General features: G+C 44.3%; 1 long non-coding RNA gene and 1 pseudogene across 1 annotated transcript; both read right to left on the bottom strand.

The window, feature by feature from the left end:
- Positions 1 to 9,591: 9,591 nt before the first annotated feature.
- Positions 9,592 to 14,036, bottom strand: LOC147301529 (protein NLRC3-like; annotated as a pseudogene).
- A 1,965-nt stretch (positions 14,037 to 16,001) lies between these two features.
- LOC147301528 (uncharacterized) lies at positions 16,002 to 17,971 on the bottom strand. The gene is made up of 3 exons (XR_015127366.1): positions 17,677 to 17,971; positions 16,583 to 16,639; positions 16,002 to 16,071 (listed from the first exon to the last, which is right to left on the bottom strand). It is a non-coding gene; the product is annotated as an uncharacterized LOC147301528 (long non-coding RNA).
- Positions 17,972 to 19,188: the final 1,217 nt, after the last annotated feature.

The following is a 19,188-nucleotide window of genomic DNA, read 5'->3' as shown; positions in this document are numbered from 1 at the left end:
AGGTAGTGAGGTGATGGTCCACTCCAGAGTTCACCAGCTTGTCCTTTAGAACCGAGGGAAGAATAGTGTTGAAGGCACTGGAGAAATCAAAGAACATGATTCTCACAGTGCTTCCAGCGGTCTCCAGGTGAGCGAGGGAACGATGTAGGAGGTGAATGACGGCATCATCCGCTCCAATGCCAGGCTGGTAGGCAAACTGAAGTGGGTCCAGTGATGAGCTTATTAGGCGCCGAAACTGAGCCAGGACCAACCGCTCCAGGGTCTTCATCAGGTGGGATGTCAGAGCCACCGGCCTGTAGCTGTTGAGGTCCTTGGGGCTTGAAGTCTTTGGCACTGGTACAACACAGGAGGTTTTCCAGAGCTGTGGGACTCTTCCCAACCTCAAGCTCAGGTTGAAGAGGTGCTCCATCACCCCACACAGTTGGTCCGCGCAGGACCTGACGACCCTCGAGCTGATGCCATCTGGACCCGCTGCCTTCTTGCCATTAATCCTCCTCAGTTCCCTCCTAACCTGGGTGGTTGAGAGAGACAGGCTGGAGCCTTGTGTTGAGTGTGTATTGGATGCTGTTGTTGGGGGTGGGGGGGAGTGAGCAGGGTGAATAGAGGAGGTGTGAAGTGTCTGAGGTGGAACAGCAGCAGTGGGGGTGGGTGAGTCTGCAGCCGATGTTGCAGACTGCCTCATGGCTGAGTCAAATCTGTTGAAGAAATGATTTAGTTCATTTGCCCACCTCACATCCCTCCCAGGCAGAGAGTTCTGCTGTTTGTGGCCCGAGATGGTTCTGAGGCCTCTCCAGACTTCACCAACGTTGTTTTGTTGAAGGTGGTTCTCCATCTTCTGCCTGTAGCTCTCCTTCCCATTCCTTATCAGTCCCCTCAGCTCTCTCTGCACCCTTTTCAACTCCTCTTTGTCTCTGGATTTGAAGGCCCTCCTCTTCTGCTTGAGGACGGTTTTAATTTCTGGGGTAATCCAAGGTTTGTTGTTGGAGAAACACCGTACAGTCCTGGTAGGTACAGTGTTATCCACACAGAAGTTTATATAGTCAGTAATGCATGTAGTAAGGCTGTCGATGTCCTCACCGTGGTCATCACAAATCACCTCCCACACAGTCGACTCAAAACAATCCTTAAGAGCCTCCTCGCTCTCCTCTGACCATCTCTGTACTGTGCGGGTGGCTGGTGGCTCCCTGCGCACTAAGGGCTCATACACAGGGACAAGGTGCACCAGGTTGTGATCAGATCTGCCCAGGGGAGGGAGAGGTGATGAACTGTATGCCTCTTCAGCATTGGCATACAGTAAGTCCAGTGTTTTATTGACTCTGGTTGGGCAGGTCACATACTGGGTGAAGGTGGGCAGTGTGGAGTCCAGTGAGGCATGATTGAAGTCCCCTGATATTATGAGAAGGGCTCTCGGTGATTGTGTTTGCAGTCTGCTGACCACAGAGTGGAGAGAGTCACAGGCTGCATCCGCGTTGGCCGAGGGGGGGACATACGCTGTTATCGCGATAACATGCGAGAACTCCCGGGGCAGGTAGTACGGACGCATGCTAACGGCTAACAGCTCAATGTCTCTGCTGCAGAGTTGCTCTTTTACAGTGATGTGCCCAGGGTTACACCATCTGTCGTTCACAAAAACTGCCAGTCCCCCTCCTTTCCTCTTACCGCTGTCTCTGGTCCTGTCCGCTCGCAGCAGCTGGAATCCCGGGAGTGTCACGCTTGTGTCCGGAGTTAGCGATGTTAGCCACGACTCCGTTAGCATCATGATGCTACATTGCCGGTACTCCCTCTGTGACCAGGTTAGCGACATGAGCTCATCCATCTTATTGGGCAAAGATCTTACGTTTCCAATAATTACAGAAGGAAGAGATGGTCGATAACGTCTCCTTCTCGGGCGACGGCGCTCCTTCCCAGCACGACACCCCCGTCTTTTCCTCCTCAGCTCGCTGGGAATATCGGGTCTGTCCGCCGGCAGTACCGCTGCAGGACTCAGCGCTAACAGCTGATCCTTACTGTAAACAAAGGATCTCTGCTCTGGGTCCCCAGACACGGGTGAAAAAAGTAGAAATAAACTGAGAAAAACGACCAGGACTAGCACAAAACGGTAGAACATGGTTGCAGAGTCTAATTACTAGTACGTTAGTTATAAAAAAATTACGAGAAAAAAGATAAGAAAGAAAGAAACTCAGAATGAGCAGAGCTGCTGTAACAGGCTGCCGCACACGGGGGGCGCCGGAAGATTGCAGCCATTCCCCAACCCACTTTGGGTCATTGATTAGTGTTTGTTGATCAGTGGTTGTTAAATGGTTATGACAATTTGCATATTAATGATCAAGGAACTGACTCAGAGCCCATTGTTCATTCAGCCATCTAGTTTCAGTCAATGTGCAAAGGTACTGTTTATTAGTTATATCATGTTCAGCTGTGTTCCCTCCTGCAGTTCGTTCCCTTTTTTGCCCTTTTGTGTATTTATGTCTTCATCTCCCTCTGTCCTGCATCATGATCTCGCTCATTTCCGTGCTGTTTGTTCTGCTTGCCCTGTTAGTTTGTGTCATGGTCCTGGGCCATGTGGGCCCAGTATTCTTAGTTTCTTGTATTTTTGTATTTCGTTCCTTATTTAGGCCATGTTTCCTAAGTTGTCCTGTTGTGGTGTTCCTTATTTGACTTCCCCTTGTGACTTTTATCCCCTGTGTGCCCCTCTATGTATCTTTGAGCCCTCATCTCCCCTCCTTGTTTCATTCCATGTTTCCCCAGCCCACTATGCCCGTGCTCTCTCTCTCCTCCTGTTTGCACCTGTGTACTTCCTGTTTTACTTTGACAGTCTCCCGTCAGTGTTGTTTACTCCTGCCATGTCTTGTTATGTTTATCTGTGTCAGCTGTGTTCCCATGTGTGGCCACTTCCCCTGATCATCCCTCTTGTGTATTTAGTCTCTGTGTTTCATGTAGTCTGTGTCGCGTCGTCTGTGTTACCACCCCCTGTGTTCCGGATCTCCAGCCATAGCTTTTCCTTAGTTTATGTCCAGTTTAGGTTTCTGTTTGAACTATTACTCTTATGCTGCCCTCACTCTGTTTTGTTCCTTTCATCAGCCAGAATAAAAGGCTCGCTTTTGTTTAACTCCACTCCTGCATCCTCGCTTGTGTTCGCTCCTGGGTCCACCACACACATTTCCGCACGGTCTGCCTCTGCAGACCGTGACAGTTTGTGTGTTTTTCCAGTTTGTTTTGTATTACTAGATACAAGCAAAGCTTTTTTGAGTTAAAGTTCTGCCTTTGAGTCTGCGTTTGGGTGCAATCCTACCTGCTTCACGCAGCTAATTCATGCCACCTATCTCCTTCAGATAATGTAGTCCACCTGTGTGCACAGTCCTCCACTCTTATACATGGCCCTGTGTTCCTTCCTCTTCTTAAAGTCAATGTTTCTCACAGCTTTTTGCATCCTTTTCATAAAACCCACCACCATCTGTCCTTCTACATTTCTCTCCTTAACACTGTACCTATTCAATACCTTGTCATCTCCTCTGTTCCCTTCACCTACATGTCCATCCAGCGGTCTCCAAACGCCGGGCCATGGACTGGTGCTGGTCCATGAGTCGTTTGGTATCGGGCTGCGAGAGTTGAGGCCCAGGTGTGAAATTGAGGTTTTTCAGGGTTTTTATCATTAAGTCGGTTTCCTTGGGTCTTTTCCCGTGTTGTAGTTGTGTGTCTTTTTTTGAAAGAAATATTTACGCATTACCATAGTGACCAGAGAGCATTAAGGGGCAGAGAGGAGGATGTTACTCTGAACGTTGTTGTCACATTTCAGGAGGACACTGCTAATAAAGTTACACAGTGAATTCGCGTTTATTTTTATATTTACAAACTACCACAGTTTTTTTCTTGGTCATATAATTTTATTTCATTGTATTTATCCACAACACCTTTGTGAGGAGAAAACTCTTAGGAGGCAAGAAACACAGAGTCATTAGGACAGAACTGCAGAGCCTTCTCTGGTATGAGACTAATAGGAGTGATTACTGACACGCCCTACTACTCCACGCTATTCGTGGAGCGGTGTCAGTTTTATGACTACAATCTGGAAATAATAAATATTTAGGTATTAATGTTTCTCCTAAGCTTTCAGACTTAACTAAATTAAACCACATCCCACTTCTAAAGAAAGTAGAAGGCGATCTGACTAGATGGAAATCTTTACCCATATCACTCATGGGAAGGGTGGCCACTATAAAAATGATGATCTTGCCAAAAATAAATTACTTATTTTTGATGATCCCTAACAAACCATCACAAGATTGGTTCAGATCTCTGGATTCATATATTTCCAAATTCCTTTGGAAAGATAAACCCCCGCGTATCAGCTTAAAAACGCTACAAAGAACCAAGGATAGAGGAGGATTAGATCTGCCTAATTTTCACAAATACTTCTTAGCCAACAGGCTTCAGTTCATCTCAGAATGGTTAAAACATACCTTCTTAGATGAGCCCTGGCTAGATGTTGAACAGGCACTATGCAAGGATCTAGAGATTTCAGACCTACCATTTATTAGCTCAAACATCAAAAGACATGAATGCTTTAAAAGTATCAACATCAGCTTTTCTCTGACAGCGTGGTGGGAGTTTCTAAAAATAACGGAGTCTTCATTAATCCCATGCAAACGTACACCTATCTGGAATAACCCTGACATATTACAAAACAACAATATGATTAATTTCCCAGAATGGAGTTGTAAAGGAATTAAATACTTAGAACATATATTAGAGGGAACAGAATTTATTCCATTTGACAGACTAGTTGCACAATATGGGATCAACAAGAAAATATTTTTTTAGAATATCAACAAATTAAATCCATAGTAAAAAAGAAATTTAACCTCAGTCAAGTTGAATTACAAACACCACTAAGTGCGGCACATTTTCTTACTCTTAAATCCCCCAAATTATTATCTAAAATATACAGAACACTTTCTAAATTAGATGAATCAATATCCCTTCCTATTGCAAAGTGGGAAGTAGATTTATCAGTCAGCTTAGACCAAAACTTCTGGTCTCAGGTATGCTTAAAAACCTTTAAATTGATTAAAAATCCCAGTCTGCAATTAATACAATACAAAATACTACATAGAGTGCACTATACAGGTCATCGGATGTTCAAGATGGGCTTTACATCTTCCAACAACTGCTCACACTGTCAAGGCAATACACCAGACAATTACATTCATGCTCTTTGGTTCTGTTCACCAGTGCAGAAGTTTTGGCACGAGATATGTGAAGACTTAACAAAGTGTCTGAAATGTAAAATTCCAACCTCCCCTTTAGTATGCTTGTTGGGAAAACTGGATGAGGTCACTACAGAAACTAATACAGTCCACATGGTTTTTACTGCCCTATGCATCGCCAAGAAAATGGTCCTCATGAACTGGAAAAATAAAAATAATCTTAATTCTAGCCAATATAGAAACCTTCTAATAGATCACATTAGTCTCGATATAGCCTCTGCCACCACATTAGATCAATCCCTCTGGGCTCCTTTGATCGGCTCCATCACCTAGCGGGGGTAGGGGATCGTGGTTTGGTGCCGCCTTAGCTACTGTGGTTGATATGGAGTTGGGACGGGCTTAGGGCGCCTGGAGGACCCCTAGAGACGTTATCCCTGGAGGGCTTAACCCGGGGGCTGTGTTCATAACTTGGTTAGGGGCTCTGGTCGCTCTTAGAGGTTGTTCTCCTCGTGGCTGCGTGCAGCGGGGCTGGAGGATGGTCTGTACTGGTGGACGTAGGTTACTGGCCTGGTGGCCTGGCTGCCCCTGAGTGGATCCGGGGCAGGCGTGGGGGTTTGTGGTTCGGGGGTGCTTCGCCTCCGTGCTGGGGCTCTGGCTGGGCCTTGGGGGCTTCGGTCCTCATCGGTGTGTCACCGAGGTTGTGAGCGGGTGGGTGCACGGGGGCTCAGCCCTGGCGCAGGGGGCCTCTTGTGCATCGGCCTAACTGGGGGGCTCTTCAACTGGCGGGGAGGTTGTTCCATCCTTGCAGGAGTCCACTCTGCAGGTGGGGGAGAGACATAGGAGAGGTGGAGAATAAACTTATCCTGGTTGTCTGTTGTCTCATGTAGTCTGGGAGACGATTGAATGTTGGGGTGGGTACAGTTTCCTCTACGGTGGGGTAGGGTGGGCTGCCCCTGGTCCTGTGGGGCTTGGCAGTGCTACCGCAGGCCCCGGTCTGGATGGACCTGGGCTCCCTTGCCTTGGTGGGTACCAGAGGACGGGAGTGCCTACTGGGGTCAGCGGGGGGAGCTGGCCCTAGGGAGGGGCATCCTCCCCTCCCTCCTTTTCCTCCCCATCCCCGACTACCTCCCTCTTCCCGCTCCACCACACTCACCCACACAGGTAGGGCCTTGGGGTGCTGGTGTGTCACAAGGGTGCAGGGGAGACACCCCCCCCCCCCCCCCCCCCCCGTCCCCTTCTGGCCACCTGTGCCTCAATTTTATCTCACAACTTAGACATCCACATTACTTACACTCTCATAACACACACATATATATAGGGCCTTGAGGGTGGGCACGTTAACGGCGTCCAGTGGACGGTCTGTGTACTCAAACCTACCTCTGGCGCTGGTGCCCACCTCTCAATTTTAAATCCATGTAGACATTGAGGGTTCTCGGGAGGGGCCGTGCTAACACCTGCTGCTCTCTGGCAGCAGCACCATGCTCTCCCTTGTTTTAAATGCACTTTAGAACAACACGCAGCAACACTATACATGAGCGGGAGGAGGGAGGTATGGGGTCTTCGCACACCCCCGTTCTCTGCTAGCCATTGGGGCGGGGGGGCTGGGAGGAGATGTTAGCTGTCCGATTGGCCTCCCTGCTGCTGCGGACCCTGTGACGGTCTGCTTGCCTCCACCCCGGGGGGAAGGGTAACATCTCTTGGGTCTGGGTTCTGTTTCCCCCTCTGGGGGCGAGGGCACCTGGACCCGGGGTATAGAGTATGTTTGGGGAGTGTGATTGTGTGTACATGTCCATTTATGTCAATCCTTACGTTGGGTGAGTGCTGAGTGTTTGTATATTTGTGCATGAGGGTGGGAATGCATGTTTGTGTCTGTGTGTGCCTGTTTGTCTGTGTCTATATGTCAGGTCGGGTCATAGACTCCACCTCTCTGGGAACTCCCAGGCCCTCCAAGGCCTGTCTCCCCTCACCACACTCCCTGCCGGTGACTGATGCCCTCAGGGGTCGGTGCATTGGTGGTTCTTGGTGTCCGGGGCTGGGCACTCAGGTATGTACCGGCTCACTCCCGGTGGCTACCTGGCGGGGCCTGGCGCCTGTTTTGGTCGGTCAGGCCTCCTCCGGGGTGCGGGGGGCCTCTGGGCCTGCGGCTCAGTTCACTCTGGCACAGCTGGCTACCGGCAGAGCCGGCGGGCACGCCGGTGCAGCCGCCTCTAGCTTCTGCTCGGTGGCTACTGGGTAACGCCTCGTCTGGGGATCCTCAGCCCTTCCCATGAGGGTGGCACGGATGCCCCTCCGGTGGTCCTCCTTGGGCTCTCGCACTCTGAGGCGTCTGGATGTCTGGGGCCTGGATCTCCTCCATGCCTGTTTCATGCCCTGGGGGACGGGGCTATGGCTCGCTACATCCTCTTGCAGACCATTACATGTGGAAACCATTTGAATACTAGCGTGCTGATCCACACAGGTATGCACACGGATGTTCACTGCTCGTAGACTTAAATTACACCTTTCTTGGCTGCTACTTCAAAACACATTGTGCGCTGTCTGTCCTGCGTGCTGCACAACAACATTGAATATTTAGTATTTACTGCTGTTTACACTTAGCTAGATTAATGCGATGGTGTTGTGTTTAGTATGTTGCTTTGTTTTTTTTGTTTTTTTGCTTGTTTTCTATTCTTCTTCTCTCAACAGGTAATCCAGGAGATTTTTTTCTCCCCCCCTTTCTCACTGTCCCTCTCCCCTTCTGTTTTTTTTCCTTCCTCTTTCTCTCTCCCTTTCCTATCCCTCACTCATGTCTGTCCCGTCTGTAACATCTGAAAATAAAATATAATAAATAATAAAAACAAAGGTCGATCAAATGGACCAATACGGCAATGCCACGATGATCCATTTGGCAAAGTAAATCCATTGGGTATCCTTGTTGGTCTTCAGACAACAATTCTGATGGCTAAAGAACCAAATGGGACAGGCAAAAAAGAAAAAAAGATGAGAGAGATCATGTGGAAGATGATGAAAGGGAAGAGTTTTCAGAACTTGAGGTATTCACTTTTGTCTTCACTGTATAGGATAGAGAAGACAGGGAGGGAGGGGGAAATGAGGAGAATGACACAGAGGAAATGGTCTTGAGCAGACTCAGTCCCAGGCACTGGAATCACAACTCAACTTTCAAAACAATGGGTCACCTGTTAAGCTGGGTAATCTATAGCAGCAGTCAGGAGTCTGTAATTTGAAGACAATGATGAGAATGACTATAAGTCAGCTAAAAAACAAACAAAATGAACATCATCAGCCAACAAGGGGAAAGAAAACTGTGAGACTGGATGGTCTTCTTGCCCAAGGAGAGAGCCACCTTGCATGGCTATGTGGGGCAACCAAGGCTATCATAAAGGACAGCTATCATCGTACAAGCAGTTCAAGACAATTTTTAACTTCCTAGAATCCACTTTAAAAATCATCCAGGTTAGGAGATGTTGCCTGATTTGAATTGTGTTCTAGATCCAATTGCAACAAAAAGAGCTGTTCTGTGTGTGGCTAAGATGAACAGGAAGACAATATAGATGCATAAATCTACAAAATAGGTATGCAACACACTGAGGAAAACTATGCCGATCATTTGTTTTATAAGCTGTTAGGAAATTATTATTCTTTCAGTGGTGCTGAACTACAGACTGAGATCAATGCTTAACTCCTAATTAAGCTCAAAAAAGAAAAAAATAATAATGATGAGAAAGCCTGTTTTAGATTGTGGTGCAGTTTGTCATCAAAGGCTGACAAAACCTTAAGAATTTGGTGCCATGAAGTCTGACTTGGATTGTTTGTTGTTGTTGTTGTTGTTGTTGTTTTATTTGGTGGTTTATTTTTAAAATCAAGATTAAATTTTATGGCAACAATAGGAGGGATGACAAGGGGAGGTGTGTTTAAAGGTTAAATTGCTAAAACAGCTAGTTTCAGATTGAGGATAAACTGAGGTGCTGGACTATCTGCTTCAACCAGTTTGAAGTGAGGGGAAAGCACAGGCCAAAAAAACAAACAAAATACAAACAAAAATCACAATGTGGAACACCAAGGCACAGTGCAGTAGACAGATTTTGTAGGGATTTTATTAGTAAGTTACATTCAACAGTGGTGCATGAACACACAGAAAGTGGAAAGAGGTGAGTGAAGAAGCAATTCTAAGTACATCCAAAGAAGCACTCAGAATTCTAAGTTTAATAAAGTGTAACTAAGGATGATTCTATGGCTGCAATGATTCACTGAGTAATTCAAATAATTTGATTATAACTAAGTCACAATGGAAATGCTTTGTTTAATGCACGACACGCCACCCAAGTAAAAGCTATTGTTTGCCAAATAAATATGTCAGAAATAAGTTACTGACACAACTGGATGTTAAATGGATGAGTACAATTGTACTTACAGAGCTTTGTTGGAGGCTTTGACCACTGGCAGCAGCCTCAGAAGCGCCTCCTCTGAAGCAGAGTATTTATTCAGGTCAAACACATCCAGATCTTTTTCTGATGACAGTAAGATGAAGACCAGAGCTGACCACTGAGCAGGAGACAGTTTACCAGTGGAGAGACTTCCTGAAGTCAGGTACTGTTGGATCTCCTCCACTACAGAAAGATCGTTCAGTTCATTCAGACAGTGGAACAGATTGATGCTTTTCTCTGCAGACAAATTCTCACTGAGATTCTCTTTTATGTACTGGAATGTTTCCTGATTGGTCTGTGAGCTCTTTCCTGTCTGTGTTAGAAGACCTCTTAGGAGAGTCTGATTGGTCTGAAGTGAAAGACCCAGGAGGAAGCGGAGGAACAAGTCCAGGTGTCCATTTGGACTCTGTAAGGCCTTGTCCACAGCACTCTGGTGGACATGCTGTAGTTTTGGTGCATTAAAAAAATTTGACCACCAGGACGATGTAGGTTGTTCTTCCAGCAGATTGACTGCAGTTGATGAAGGTCAGATGGACATGAAGAGCAGCCAGAAACTCCTGAACACTCAGATGGATGAAGCAGAACACCTTGTCCTGGTACAGTCCTCTCTCTTCTTTAAAGATCTGTGTGAACACTCTTGAGTACACTGAGGCTGCTCTGATATCGATGCCACACTCTGTCAGGTCTGATTCATAGAAGATCAAGTTTCCTTTCTGCAGCTGATCAAAAGCCAGTTTTCCCAGAGAATCAATCATCTTCCTGCTCTCTGGAGTCCAGTGTGGATCTGTCTCAGCTCCTTCATCATACTTGACCTTCTTCACTTTGGCTTGAACCACCAGGAAGTGGATGTACATCTCAGTCAGGGTCTTGGGCATCTGTCCTCCCCTTCTGGTTTTCAGCACATCCTCCAGAACTGTAGCAGTGATCCAGCAGAAGACTGGGATGTGGCACATGATGTGGAGGCTTCGTGATGTCTTGATGTGGGAGATGATTCTGTTGGCCTGTTCCTCATCTTTGAATCTCTTCCTGAAGTATTCCTCCTTCTGTGGGTCAGTAAATCCTCTGATCTCTGTCGCCATGCCAACACAGTGTGGAGGGATCTGACTGGCTGCTTGCTGCAGGACGTGTGGTTATCCAGATGCGAGCAGAGGGAAGCAGTTTCCCCCTGATGAGGTTTATCAGCAGTACTTCCACTGAGGTGGACTTGCAAGGGTCAGTTAGGATTGTAGTTTTGTGGAAGTCCAGAGGAAGTCGACACTCATCCAGACCATCAAAGATAAACACAACCTGGAAGTCTTCAAAGCTGCAAATTCCTGCTTCTTTGGTTTCAGTAAAGAAGTGATGAACAAGTTCCACCAAGCTGAACTTTTCCTCCTTCAGCACATTCAGCTCTCTGAAAGTAAATGGAAATATGAACTGGATGTCCTGGTTGGCTTTGTCTTCAGCCCAGCCAAGACTGAACTTTTGTGTTAAGAGTGTTTTCCCAATGCCAGCCACTCCCTTTGTCAGCACGGTTCTGATTGGTTTATCTCTTCCAGGTGAGTCGTTAAAGATGTCTTCTTTTCTTATTGTTGTTTCTGGCCTGTCTGGTTTCCTGGATACTGTTTCAATTTGTCTGACCTCATGTTCATCATTGATCTCTGCAGTCCCTCCCTCTATGATGTAGAGCTCTGTGTAGATCTGATTCAGAAGGGTTGGGTTTCCTGCTTTAGCAATCCCCTCAAACACACACTGGAACTTCCTATTCAGGTTAGACTTGAATTTAGGCTGACAATCCTGAAGAACATCTGAATTTAAAAAAGAAAAGAAAGAAATAACAGAAAAAAACCAAAAGAAATAACTTTGTTTCCAAATAGTACAATGTTCAAGTGTTATAATGTATCCCTACTGCTATGTTCACCATTTAAAAGAAGCACCTGACAGACATTCAGTATTCAAATATAATTCCTGCTGTAAATTAGAAAGGAGACAGATAATGTAAACCATTTCTGGACACAAAAATAAATGCTTTACATTATTCTATATAAATATGGCATTTTGTTTTCATTTTTTTTCCTGAAGCATTCAAGTCAAACAACTATGGCTTTTCTTTCTTTTCCTCCCCCTTTTCTTACAATGAATTCTGAAGTTTCACACTTTCACATCGCAACAAACTGGTGGTGACCATTCTTATAGAGATACATGACCTCATCTTGCTGAGCAGATGGATCAGAGTATAAACGCAGCTGAGAAAAAAGAGAGATCTATACTCTGAAGATGTCTGATCATTATCCTGCATGCTTGGTCCCCTTTCTTCCTCACTGAGTCGATGGAGCAGCGTGCCTTGTCTGCTCTGACTGGGTTCCCTTCCAGTATTGATTCTTTCTCCAATTCATTTAAAACACCGTCACTTACAAGAGCTTCAAGGAGCTGTGTGAGGATTTCTGGTGACACCCTACAAACAAAGGCTGACCGCACGCTGGCAAGCTCCTCCTCTACAGGAAGAATAAAGAGACATAAACATGCATCTCAATCTCAATCATGTGAAAAATACTCTAAATCTGTTGAATTAAAACTTCATCATCTCATATTCAAATACTGAATTTTAGGGTGTGTGGGTTCAAAGTAAAAAAAAAAAGTCCAGTTGCTTTTTCTGCCAGGCTTGGCAGACAACATTGGCAGTTCTCATGTTATAAAAATGTGCCAAAAAAGATTAAGACATGTTTCGAAACATTTGATTTTGATGTACTTATAATGATAGAGACTGTTTGTTTTAAAGGCAAGCATATATATAATGAAGTCTAAATGTTCTGACATTTTTTTTCTAACAAATGCCAGAATATCTTTTTTTTCTAAAAAAAAAAAATGTTACAAAAAGGGAATCTACCTCATGTACATCCATACATCTCATCAGACAAACCACAGATTTCCTACCTGCTGATGCTTTGGTTGGTGGTTGTTCTACAGGTTCTCCCATGATCTTTCTATAAAACAAGAAGAAGATGATTTTACCAGAAGAAACTGTGAACACAGTTATGTATCACATCACATTCATTTCTTTATGTTAAGGTTTAGTGTCTCGGCCACATACATCCAACACTGATCTGTTTGGAATAAAACATCAATGACATGATAATAAGGTAATAACAGTTTATGTTTAGACTTTTTTCAGTTATAAGTTCAGTATAATGATAAAATAATCTGACCTTATAAACCACAAATTCTACTTATGGGAAACACTACTCATCACTCTCCACGGACTTCATCAGCAAGGTCCACATTTTAAACTATCAGCTCACATTTCACAACTGAGGCAGTAGCCACCATCAGAAAGTGTCTACAGAGACAGCTCCTTACACGGAAGACTCAGCTTCACCCCTGTTTAGCTTTGCACCCTGTTAGACCTCTTCCTTACCACCACAAACACAACAAACATTTCCACAGGCAAAAGTAACGAGGTGTCCCCTACTGCAGCCAACCTGCAGGAGGGAGAGGAAATTAAAGCTGTAGGCTCTTTCAAAGACACAGCATATAGCCACTGGTTTAGACATGTAGATGATTTAAAATCAAAACTGAAGAAGCAGAGGCTTTAACCAAACACATCAACACACTGGATGGAAACATCAAGCTCACCAGGGGAGGACACCAAAGACAACAGGTTATTATTCCTGTACTGTGGTGTGCTCATTCTGGAGGATTGAAGACCAAATGTTAAAGAAAACAACACACACAGACCAGTAGCTACTCTTTGACCCCCACCACCCACTGGCATAAGACAGCACTTAAAATATGTGGTTATCTAAACTGGGCCTTCATTAAGTCAGCAGATACATGGAAAAGCACCACAGATATTCTTTGCATATAAGATGATTTCAGTTTATCCAAGGACTATTAGTGAAAGGTAAGGTAACTTTTTTAATAAATCCCTTCCCATTAAAGACAAAGTCTGTGCTTGAATCATACATTGATTATGTGGTTTTTAATCTACAGTGGTGATGTACTAAAACTAAAAAAACTGTTTATTTCCTAATCATCATCTTCAACTTATTAATCAACTCAGATGGACCTTTAACTGATTTCAATTAAAACTGTGCTCCTCCTTTTTTGACAGAAACCAACCTGAAAGTGAACCCTACTGTGAGTCCTAAAGGGTAACCGGTCTTAAAGGATCTCAGTAATTTTAAAGCCCAGCAGGCATACAGCGGAGATGGGGGAGGGTCTGTGCTGGTGGACATTGGTTACTGGCCTGGTAGCCTGGGAGGATCCGGGACGGGCGTGGAGGCTTGGGGGTCTGGAGGTGCTCCGCCCCCCGGTCTGGGGTGCTGGCCGGGCCTTGGGGGCTTGGGTCCTGGCTGTTGTGTCGCCGGAGCAGTGGGCGGGTGGGTGCAGGGGGGCTCAGCCCCAGTGCAGGGGACCTCTGGTTCATCGGCCCAACTAGGGGGCTCTCTAACTGGTGGGGAGGTTGTTATGTCTTTGCAGGTGGTCTCCTCACTAAAAGAGCTTACTCTGGAGGTGGGGGGAGAGATTTAGGAGAGGTGGAGAATGAACTCAACCTGGGTGTCTATTGTCTTGTGTAGTTTGGGAGATGATTGGATGATGGGGTGGGTGCAGTCTTCTCTGGGGTGGAGTCAGGTGGGCTGCCTCAGACTCTGTGGGGCTGGGCGTTGCTGCTGCTGCGGGCCCTCGGTCCGGATGGGCCTGGGCCCCCTTGCCCTATTGGGTTCCAGAGTGTGGGGTGCCTACTGGGGTCAGCGGGGGAGCTGGCCCCAGAGAGGGGCCGCTTGCCCCTCCCTTTCTTCCCTCTCCATCCTCAGCTGCCTCCCTATTCCCACTCTACCACACCCACCCACACACGCAGGGCTTGGGGTGCAGGTAGGGTTGCCAACCGTCCCTTAAAAAACGGAATTGTCCCGTATTTCGAAACAAAAGTACACGTCCCGTATTGAGCTAATAAGGGACGCACTTTGTCCCGTAATACAGTGAGAATCAAAAGTAGTCTATAAATGTTTATGGAATTAACGCTTTGTTTGAAAACATAATTCCCAGCCCCTCTCCTGCTTTGTGACCAATGAGCTGACAGCACACTTATGACAATTCGAGTATGACAATTCAGATTACCGCTCATCTCATTGGTTGAGGAAAGGTCGCTTGCGGAGAAAATACCGGAAGACAACAGATGACCACAACAAGAAGCATGGCCAACAGGGAAACAAACGCCGACACTGCGGTGCAAGTCTCGGATGACAGTACATTCAGCTCCTGCTCAAACTGCACGATTGACTCGCAGGGGTTAGAAGTTGGTAGGTCACGATGCACACTCTAAAAAATATTTTGTTGCCTCAACTTAAAAAAGTAAGGTAACAATTTCCACTCAGCTTTTTAAGTTACAAATTTTGCATATTATTAAGTAAATTCAGCAAGTAATTTTTAGGTTTGGCTAACTCAACTTGTTTAACAAACCAACATGATTTACCTTGACCTCCACAAGCATAATTAAGTTTATGCAACCTAATATTAATTTAAAATTTCTGGTAAAATTAAGTTGAGAAATTACATTAGTTGAGTTACACCAACGAACTTTTTTACATGTATCCTACTCACAATTATCCATGCCAATTAGTTTAGGTTTCTATAGTAGCTTTTCTAAAAATCACACAAAGCCATTTCACTTATTCCAATTGATTATTTTATTACAAAACATTTTCAAAGTAATACACTTCTGTGTCAATACAACATAAATGAGACATTACAGCAGCCCTTTAATTATAAATGACTAAAAAAAAAAAAGTACTTCATGTACATTAACATTAACTTAAATTGGTATCAACTTGTTCAACTTGTCGCAGAATCAAGGAAATGACAAAAGATTTTAATGTTCAACAACAGAACAATCCAAAGCTAAGATTATATGTATTACAAACTTTTCTCAAAACTACACTCATCTAGGACTGCATACAAAAACGTAACAGGCACATCGGAATACTACAGTCCAATTCACATTCGTTTCATGACAGAAGTTTGCACTTAACAGACATTACCCGTGGACTGGTTTAAGCCCATCAAGTTCCAGAAATACCTCTAGAGTGTTCTTTACTTGTTTTGGGTAGCTCAGATTGAGAGTGTATATAAGCCCCATCATTAAGGCACACACTCTGGGCACATCAAGGTCTTCCAGGACTGCTGTTCCTTCAATCACAATTTTAGCGACAGCTGGGAGAGACACTGCTGCTCGTCTGGTGTCTACAATCTTTACCACTTCTTCTGGGAACTGTTGTTCACCATCCTGGCAAGTAGGTAGTTTAAATGGAAACATGTCAGCATTTTATGTGCCATTTAAAAATAAAACACAAAAGAATGCGAGATTCACCTACCAGCTGTTCTCTGAAGAGATCCTCTTCCTTCTCTTTCAGGTACACCTTCAGGCAACGGATTGCGACCTCTCTCTTCATTTCCACCGAACTCTGGAGAATAAAAAAAGCAAAACAAAACTTAAACTTACAGTTTATTAGGTGAAAAGTCAAAACTATTACATTTATGTGACTTGCATTGTGCCAAATATTGATTTTAAATATGTTTTTAAAAGAAATAAAGATTTAATCTTTGTAACTTCAATTTAAACTGTTACACACTGGCCTGCTTTAAATGCCCACTTTGCTAGCAATAGGATAAAGTGACTAAAAGTAAATGTAACCTAAATTTCATCAACAGCACAATTGTGCTTTTGATGAATAGGACCTGAATCAGAGAATGACATGAACTATAACTGTAACTGTAACAACTAATTCATCAATACACCTGCGAGGTACATTATATATACTTTCCAGTTTTAGTAGTAGGTGGGCTAAATGTTTCTCAATTAAATTAGGCAATTCCCCAATTTCTTCATCCTCTTCATTTGCTACATCTTCACACAATGGATTTTCATTATGTTCCTCAAGAGGATCATCTCCTGCATTCAAACGACTGACACACCTCTGTATCAGCTCAGGCTTGAAGTCATCCAATGAGTGAGGAGTGTGTTTTCGGTTCCTATGAGAAGCACATGTTCAAATGAGCAGTAACAATCCCAGTACAGGCAAGGTATAAACAGTCCACCATGGCTATGTTTAAGCCTGTAATGCTTTAAGAGCTCATTCCTTCTTGATGTTTCAAACTTGCAAATTTTGCAAGTCCAATGCATTTTGAAATTTACTGCGACCTTTTGTAATGCAAAGAATTATTGAAGCTTTTGAGTTAACAAGCTATTTTAAGTATAAAACCTTCTCTAAAACACTACAATGCAACACTGAAAAAGATTAATCATAAAGACTGAACAAAATTGAATTTTAAAATTGACATCTACAGACTGCAGTTTAAACTTGTAATAAGGTGTCAAATCCAAATGTGCAAGAGAAATTTCTTTTAAACTATTTAAATACCACTGTGGACATGCCACAATCCCACACTTTACATTATGCTTACAATTACAGAAAGCAAATGCAAGTCGTATGCACGCGCGCACACACACACACACACACACACACACACACACACACACACAATATTGTTTTTTGGTTGTTTTTTTTTGCTAGGTCAACCAACTTTAATCTCAGGCAGAATTCCCAGTCGAGCTTAGAACATCAACACAATTGATAGAAATACTTTTAGTCAGGGATAAATTCACCACATTTGACTCTGTCAGTAATTAGTTACCTCACCCGAGACCATCTTGTGGAAACACGAATTTACTCTGACACCATGATAAAAATGCAGGCAGCTACTGACCGGTTAATTTGAACATATACGGGTTCAAATTGAACATGCTCTGCTGTCGGCATAGTCTATCAGCTAACCAAATGTACCCTGACAAGTGACATGTTTTAATTGTATCTGTACTCTTTTATTTGTGAGGAACGTTTGCTAGCTAAAAGAAACGGCTAGCTAAACTTAAAAAAACAACAACAACTCTACTCTGCTAAATTACGATTAAAACCATCAAATTTCAGTTTTTTTTAATATGACATTTTAGAGTGTACAAATATAACTTGTAATTCATCTATTTAGAATTCAGTACTTACTTAACTCACCGAACACAGTCGAGGGCAAACACACCTCTTCTCCCACGAAGCCACAAGAATCCAGAAACTGTTGCGCACGATACGAACATATGCTACGGGGTTGCCCTCGTCTGTCTGAATGGTCTCAATTCAAACAGGAAGGATGTTGAAACTCATTTTTACATGTTACACAAACTTAATATTTTCTGTTGTTGATTGATGACAAAAGTATTTTATTCAATATACTCAAACATTTAAGTTAAGGAGCTGTTTTTTAATTTTTGTGTTGCACTGACTTCTAACATTGATTATTCAACTCACTGAAACGTGTACATGTAGGCAACTTACTTTTTTTTAGCAGAAAAATGCTTTTTTGTTAAGTTCTACCGACAAACACAACGAATATTTTTTAGAGTGCAGGGTCTCAAACTATACGGCCCGATGCTCTGATGCGACCTGAGTGCTCACACTGTGCGTACATAAAATGAAGGTTATAACAGAAAATCTGTCGCTCCCTCTCTCTGTCTTTCACTCACACAGACACGCACACCACCACCATCAACTTTGCTAAATTGCTAATGAAAAACATTGATCAGGCAGCTGTGATTGAGCAGCAGTGTAGATCCAACTATTTTCAAGGTTGTTGTGGTCGTGATAATTTTGTGAGGCCACATGGAAAAGGCTCGGATGAGCTTTCCAAAGTTCTACAAGTTGTGCCTCCATTGCTTGTGTCCAGATCACAGGCTGCACAGCCGTGCTGCGCCATCTTTTTCACCGACGTTTACGTGTTTGCGCGTGAGCAGTGTGAGCACCTGTGGTGACACCCTCACGAGCGATTGATGATCGGGAGCTGGTCGTGAGGTGTTAATCGCTTCTCCTTACCCCACGTATACTACACGATGCATGATGAAGGCCAAAATCGGGCCAATCACCAAATCGGTCGCACGACTCAAAAATCGGGGCTTCAGTGCTCCAAAATCTCATTCTGTTAAAAAAACAGTCCTACTTTGTTAATTTGACCATTACTTTCAGTTATTCTACGTTTGTTTTCTTTGTTCTGTGTTGTGTTGATGTGATTTATTTACTGTGTCAGAACATCGGCTGTTATAGGTTTATGTAAAATCGCACAGTGTAAGCCCAGCATTACACTGTGCGATTTTTGGCCCATTTTGAGCCGATTTTTGAGTCGTGCGACCGTTTTGGCGATCGGCCCGATTTTGGCCTTCATCGTGCGTCGTGCATTGTGTAGTATACGTGGGGTAACGAGACGTGATTAACACCTCACGACCAGCTCCCGATCATCAATCGCTTGGTCGCGACCGCCGTGAGGGTGTCACCGCAGTTTGTCACACTGCGCACGCGCAAACACAAATGTCAGCGAAAAAGACGGCGCAGCACGGCAGTGCAGCGTGTGATCTGCACACAAGCGATGGAGGCACAACTTGTAGAACTTTGGAAAGCTCATCCGAGCCTTTTCGATGTGGCCTCACAAAATTATCACGACCACAACAACCTTGAAAATAGTTGGATCTACACTGATGC

Source organism: Aulonocara sp. 'chitande type north' Nkhata Bay, linkage group LG23 (assembly GCF_057382095.1).
Source record: "Aulonocara sp. 'chitande type north' Nkhata Bay isolate Kocher_YH1m ecotype deep benthic linkage group LG23, A_spYH_male_GT1.1, whole genome shotgun sequence".
Classification (NCBI taxonomy): Eukaryota; Metazoa; Chordata; class Actinopteri; order Cichliformes; family Cichlidae; genus Aulonocara; species Aulonocara sp. 'chitande type north' Nkhata Bay.
This window is presented reverse-complemented; position numbering and strand designations above follow the sequence as displayed.